We start from the raw sequence: 7649 nt of genomic DNA on the forward strand, positions 1-7649 counted from the left end.
CCTTCCAACCTTGTAATGTTAGGATATTTTGTGATCACAGAATGTGCAGCAGAGGTGAAATGCAGCAGGTTCTGATAGGTTCTGGAGAACCGGTAGCAGAAATTTTGAGTGGTTCGGAGAACTGGCAAATGCCACCTCTGGCTGGCCCCAGAGTAGGGTTGGAATGGAGATTTTGCAATATCCTTCCCCCAGGAGTGGGAAGGGAATAGGGATGCAGTATCCTTCCCCTGGATTGGGAGGGAATGGGGATTTTGCAGTAACCTTCCCCTGCCATGCCCATCAAGCCATGCCCACCAAGCTACACCACGCCCACCAAGCCACGCCCATAGAACCGGTAATAAAAAAAATTGGATTTCACCACTGATATGCAGTATTTTCTTGCATTATCCTTCAAGTGATTTGATTTGTGATTTAGAAGAACATGATCAAGTGATAGTTCATGGTTAACAGAACTCAACAATTCCTTCCTTGAAATTATATTTCATACAACAAACAAAATCAATTTTTTGTTCAATTAATCATAAGTTGAGATTCATGCATTGGGCATTCTAATTACTTATTCCATGTCTCTACACACCTGAACATCTATTTTAGCATATGGTTTATAAACAGTTATCATTACTTATCATTTGTTCTATATTAATCCTTTAGTATTAAATTAAATTAAATTTAATATCCTCTGCTCGTAACAAAATACCTTATGCCACCAGACTTGAAATTCTGGATTTAGAAAATTTAGAACTACACCGCCTTCGGTATGACCTAAGCATAGCTCATAAAATCATCTGCTACAATGTCCTACCTGTCAATGACTACTTCAGCTTCAACCACATCAATACACAAGCACACAATAGATACAAACTTAAAGTGAACCGCTCCAAACTCGATTGCAGAAAATAAGACTTCAGTAACAGAATGGTCAATGCCTGGAATGCACTACCTGACTCTGTGGTCTCATCCCCAAACCCCCAAAACTTTAACCTAAGACTGTCTACTGTTGACCTCACCCCATTCCTAAGAGGTCTGTAAGGGGCATGCATAAAAGCACCAGCGTGCCTACCGTCCCTGTCCGAATGTTCCCTTTAATTGTACTCATTTTATGTATTCATTTCATGCTTATACTTATATATATTATCTAATATGTACTTGACAAAATAAATGAATAAAATAAATAAAAATAAATAAATAAATATTGGAGAAGATTCTGAAGTATTTACAACAGGAGAGTGGTCCATAACTGGGTGTCCAAATATTGCCATTTTGCAATCTTTTGGCCATATGTTTTAAATGTTACAATTTCTCGCTCAAGACTCTTCACCTAATCCAATTTATATTTCCTCAACATTTATTTTTTGTTCCTACATGAGACAAGCTAGAAGGAAAGAGGCATGCTGTTTCTATTATGTTTGTGTTTAATCATTTCTGTTTGACTCAACTCCAGCTTGTTTTCCTTTCAAAACTCTGTGATTACTTTTACAAGGTAAATAAAATGCATCCTTCCAGCTTAAGTGATGGTGGTGGGGGGGCGTGAATTAAAAGCTTTGCTGGCAATCCTATTATCTGTGCCAGAATAAATATCAGGTTACTTCCTTACACCTACCAAGTGATTTTTGAAATATCTTTCAAATTTCTTAAGTAATGAACCAGAACTCCTAGTGGGGTGACATCAACAAGGAGCTAAAGAATTTGGGAATTATATCCATTGCCAGGGAATAAATAATAGTTCTTTACTAAAAGCTGAAGATAATCAGCAAAGATTATCATGAACCTATGCACCAAAGGACAGAATGGAGCAGAGATAGTCCAGATTAATTCAATAAGTAACAACCAAACCATTCTTATAGATCTCGAGCTTAAATTGATCATGCGCATTTAATTCTTCAAGAAAACCTGGAACTGATACTTAATAATACTGCACTGGTATTTCTAAAAATAAACCTGTAAAGAATCATTCTTCTTTGAGTGAAATCCAATAATAACGGTAATTGGCAATTGTTACAGGCCTTGGATTGGAGAGACAATTAGTAAACTGCTAATTAACAGTGATGTGTTAAAAGATCTATTGAGTCCCCTGTGGTGACAAAAAGATAGTACAAATCTTCCTGTAATAAGGAGAAGAAAGAGGAAGGAAGGAAGGAAGGAAGGAAGGAAGGAAGGAAGGAAGGAAGGAAGGAAGGAAGGAAGGAAGGAAGGAAGGAAGGAAGGAAGGAATTACTGATTCCTCAGCAAGGAAAGCCATTAGTCGTTTTGCTGAAAGTTTTATAAAACTGAAAGCATAGCATGTGAATTGTGACACTGGCTTTTATGGATCTGATTCCATATTGCCAGATGCAGATTATCTTGTACTTCTGACATTTCATTGCTGCAGCCAGTTAATTTCATTTGTAATTACCCTATTTCTTCGCCTCTTGAACTCATACCTGCAGTTTGAGTTTTAATTCAGAAGTACTGAAGATAGTACATCCCCCCACCTCCAGTCTATAAGATGGAGTCTGATTCAGAAAGGTAGAGAGCAGGGGTGGGTTCTACTTACCTTTACTACCAGTTTGCAGTGGGGCTGCACACACGCTCTTTTGCGCATGCGCAGAAGCGTTTTGATGATGTCACGGTCGGTGGGCGGGGCCTCCTGCCGGTTTTACTACCAGTTCTATAGAACCCATGCGAACCGGCGGCAACCCACCACTGGTAGAGAGTGGTAAAATGCAGGGGTTGAACTGGACACATAACAATTATTGCCAAATCTCTTCCCCTCCTCCCACTTAGGGTGACCCTCTGGCCTTCTCTGTTGGTTTTCAGGCCTTTGGGGATCTTTAAATCTCTGAACGTTTTATTTGTGAAGGTTCAAGGGAAATCACAAAGGCGGTTTCTTATCCAGTTGCTCAGTCTAAAACAAAGGTCTCCAACCTTGGCAACTTTAAGCCTGGCAGCAGTGGTGAAATCCAAATTTTTTTACTATCGGTTCTGTGGGCATGGCTTGGTGGGCGTGGTGTGGCTTGGTGAGCGTGGCTTGGTGGGCATGGTGTGGCTTGGTGAGCGTGGCTTGGTGGGCTTGGTGAGGCTTGGTGAGCGTGGCTTGGTGGGCGTGATGGGAAGGATACTGCAAAATCCCCATTCCCTCCCCACTCCTGGGGGAAGGATATTGCAAAATCTCCCTTCCCACCCCACTCTGGGGCCAGCCAGAGGTGGTATTTGCCAGTTCTCTGAACTGCTTAAAATTTCCGCTACCAGTTCTCCAGAACCTGTCAGAACCTGCTGGATTTCACCCCTGCCTGGCAGACTTCAATTCCAGAATTCCCCAGCCAGGCTGGGGAATTCTGGGAGTTGAAGTCCACCAGGCTTAAAGTTGCCAAGGTTGCAGACCCCTGGTCTAAAAGGAATGCAGAGATAAGGTGAGCAACAGTGAAGCACTTGACACTTTTTTTCAGCTGTTGTGGCAATCAGCCAAACCAACACATTGATGGACATAAAAGCCTGTATTTGGAAAGAAAACAAATAATTCCCTCCCAGCCATGGTCTCTCCTAATTAGTCATTTAATTTTGTTTTTTAAAATCTCTTAAATAAATTCCCTTTGAAGAAGGCACATAGTTCAGAAATGCGAAAAATAAATTAACAAAATAACACTTAGATCTGAGCTTTCAACATCATCAAATAATTCATGCAAATCAGCTGCAAATCTGTCTTTGAATTTAAATAATGGCAGAGAAGAAAATATTTCCCTAAATATGTAATGCATCACTTAAAATACCTAGATATTTCAATTCTCAATGGAGAAGATCTTCTGAGTGGGTAAAATAAATCAACTTTATTTTGATTCCATTAGAGTTTCTGTGTGATTCTCATCTCCAAACAGTCAAATGCCATGTAACCAATTTCAGGTAGTTTCAGCGCTGAAATTTAATGACCTGATTGTATTAAGTTGCTAGGATTGCAAAAATAAGTTCTGGGGATGCATGCAATCTTAAATTTGGAGAATGCCCACGTGTGATGTAGAATTTAACATCTTCATCTTATATTAAAGCCCCCCACCATTTATCCATCTCCAAAGTAAGAGCTATTTAAAGAAGTGCATTGTTCTTTTATTGTTCACACTTCTAAATTAGGGATCTTTTAAAGATGGTCTGTCTATATAAACAAGCATATGCTGGGAGAACTGTCAACAGATTTCTATTTATGTGGGTAGGGGAACATCTTAAGTACTACATGTCAAATGCCTTCTCCCCCCAAATGTGGTTTTGTTCTACATGGAGACCTTATTTTTGATGGAAACCAGTTAAATGATATGAATATAGATAAAGTACAGATATTTATTCACATCAAAATACAGATTGATGCTCTTAAAGTTCTAGCATCTTTAAACTTAAGGCCATCCTGGCCCTTTTAGCCAGTAGAAGATGCAATTTGAATGCTTCACTTTATCGTCCTCAATCTTTCTCATTTCTTTTCATTAGTTCTATTCTGTTTCCCATGTTGTTTAACATCTACATCAGAGGTCTTCAAACTTGGCAGCTTTGTGGACTTCAACTCCCAGAATTCTGATTAGAAAAATTATGGAGTGTGTGGAAATGGATAGGCTCACAAAGGAGATACAAGAAAAAGATGAAACAGAATACTACTTAGTCTGGGAGAAATGGTATAAATGGTTGGAGGAGAAAGGGGGGAAAAAAGAGGTACAAAAGAAAACTAAACAATGGTTATATTAGGTGGAGGAATATGGAAACAATTGGGAAGATATAAATTGTGGAAAGGAAATTAGGTACCTGTTTATGTTAAATGTAAATAAAATATTTAGATTAAGAGCATATATTATATATATGATATACTAGAAATATATGTATAAAAGATGTATTAAGATAAGAAAGAGAAAATATATAAATATGGATTACTGATGCGAAGATGCTGAAAAGAAGAAGATGTAAATATCTGTTTTTGTTTGGGTTCTTTTGTTTTTGTTTTTAAAAATTGTTTAATAAAAATTATATACAAAAAAAAAGCTGCCAAGTTTGAAGACCGCTGATCTACATGAAAGGAAAGGATTATTTGCAAGTTTGAGGGTTGTTGTCATCAATATGCTGATGGGATTTATGTTTCCCCTTCCCGCTCTTTTGGGATTCAAATTCTCCAGGACTGAGTTTCGCAACCTGGGCTACTTTAAGACATGTGGACTTCAAGATGGCTGGCTGGGGAATTCTGGGAGTTCCACTCATCTTAAAATTCCTCAGGTTGAGAATACCCTGCTCCAAAGGGTAAAAAGAACTTAATGTGAGAAAGTACAGTAGGTTGAAACTAAAATTAGTTACAACTGAGCTGTTACCAGTTTCAGGGTCTGGTTTCAATATTTGAAAATATATCCTGTTCTTGATGGGATTGTACTCTCGCTTAAAGAAGTGACTTGCAATGTAGGGAACTACATCCAGTCATTACACACATAGTGTTTGTAGCAAAAACATCCTGTCAATTTCAGCTGACAAATGATTTTGTCCTATCGGGAAGAGAAAGCCTTTGGCTTGATCATTTATGCAATGGTCATCTTAGAGTTGGAATAGCACCAGAGGTGAGTTTCAGCAGGTTCTGACCAGTTCTGGAGAACCGGTAGCAGAAATTTTGAGTAGGTTGGAGAACCTGTAGTAAAAAATTCTGACTGGCCCCGCCCCCATCTATTCTCTGCCTCCCAAGTCCCAGCTGATCAGGAGGAAATGGGGATTTTGCAGTAACCTTCCCCTAGATTGGGGAGGGAATGGAGATTTTACAGTATCCTTTCCCTGCCATGCCCACCAAGCCATGCCACACCCACCAAGCCACACCTACAGAACCGGTAGTAAAAAAATTTGAAACCCACCACTGAATAGCACAAGGTGTTTTTTATGATGTACTGTAATCCTTAAAGACATTGCCAAAGATGCAGTTGTGGCCGCATGGGGTGAGTGAAACCTCTTCAAAGACCTACATTATTCTACTTGTGAAATAATTTCAGAGTTGGTCAGGTTGACTTCTGAATCCAATCCATGGTGCTCGTGATAATGCATCAAGTATTACATGGCTTAGTCCAGGCTATTTCTGTATAATCTATTCTGCTATCTTAGATCATGAACCAGAGAGTTTTTGTGGATCTCAGCATGAACATGTTTGACATGAATTACTGATTCTTTTTTCTCTAGGACAGGACCCAGGTTATGGAACAAATTGCCATATAAACTCAGGAGGGAGCTCAAACCATGTTTACTTTCTCAGTCCTTTTAATATTCAACTGTTTACAGATCTAGTTTTAGAATTTTCTCGTTCTAATTATATTTCTATCTATCAATGGTTCTATAGCATTTTTATTAACTGCTAAGAGACCAGTTAGGCAGCTCATCTGAGCTGATCTTAAAAGACCAAAGCCAGGTCTAGTTTGCACTTGAATGGGAAAGCTGTAAAAAATGCAGAAGGTGTAGGGCAGATGGAGAGGTTGAAAACTCATCCCAGAAGAAGACAATGACAAACCATGTCTAAACCAAGTCCTTGTGTATCATAGATGTGTCCATGAAGTTATCAGGGTTTGAGTTCTTTTTGAAGGAGACTTGCTTTCTCTAAATCCAAAAATGCATTTGCAATCCATTTCATCCAAAAATGTTAAAGGAATGGGCATTGTTTAATTTGGGATCTAACAATTGTAAATAAAACAATGCAAAACCAATGGGGTTGTGTTAAGCCAAATGAATAACAGTATAACAGCCTTGGAAGGGTCCTTGGGAGTTCTAGTGAGTCCAACCCCCAGCACAAGCAGGAACTTCTATACCATTTCAGACAAGCGGTAAAACCTCCAATGTTGGAGCACCCACAACTTCTGAAGGCAAGAGGTTCCACAGGCCAATTGTTCTCACTGTCAGGAGATTTCTCCTTAGTTCTAGGTTGCTTCTTCCCTTGATTAGTTTCCATCCATTGCTTCTTGTTCTGCCTTCAGGAGCTTTGGAGAATAGGCTGAGCCCTCTCTTCTTTGTGGCAGCCCCTTAGAAACCTGACTTGGGAGAGGTGGAGGGTAAAATAATATACATTCACTAAAACGAATTCCAAATTTTACAGAAGTATAAAAAGATCCATTGTTGTTGTTTATATATTTATATCTATATTTATGTATATCTATGTATATCTATATCTATATATCTCTGTCTATATAAAGCTGCAGTGTTTCTTTGAAGTTAGAAGAAAATGCAGGGCAAAGAATAGAAAGAGGTATTCTGAAAGAGGATCTAACTGACAGATTGAACTGATACAACTACTCCACTTACTGTCCAAGGAAAGTTGGGCTGTTAACAGCTCTCTGTGATCCCATTTCATTTTGCCTCTATGCGGATGTCTTATTGGTTCAGGAAGTGGGCTGCCATGTAGAGCCTCTTTTAAGTTTAACAGTGTATATAAATATACCTATACAGATGCAAAAAGGAAGTTGAGTCAAAAGGTTCAAAATTTCCTCTGCATATTAAGACTAAGAATAAAATATAGATTCATGTAACAGTAGAAGTGTTCAAACTCTGAGGAAAGACATTTTAATGGCATTCCTTTAATTACTTTGGGAGGTTTCTAATTTCCCCCATCTTTTATTAAAGCAAGAAGCTATGCGAGTTTTATTGTCATGCTGGAATTTCTCAAGAATTCCGCTTTGTTCTGGATT

At 38.7% G+C, this 7649-nt stretch overlaps 1 long non-coding RNA gene across 1 annotated transcript; it reads right to left on the minus strand.

The window, feature by feature from the left end:
- Positions 1-6201: 6201 nt before the first annotated feature.
- Positions 6202-7360, minus strand: LOC148114511 (uncharacterized). Its single transcript, XR_015733638.1, has 2 exons — positions 7267-7360; positions 6202-6999 (listed from the first exon to the last, which is right to left on the minus strand). It is a non-coding gene; the product is annotated as an uncharacterized LOC148114511 (long non-coding RNA).
- Positions 7361-7649: the final 289 nt, after the last annotated feature.

This window comes from Pantherophis guttatus, chromosome 3 (assembly GCF_059756535.1).
Source record: "Pantherophis guttatus breed Tessera chromosome 3, ASM5975653v1, whole genome shotgun sequence".
Lineage (NCBI taxonomy): Eukaryota > Metazoa > Chordata > Lepidosauria > Squamata > Colubridae > Pantherophis > Pantherophis guttatus.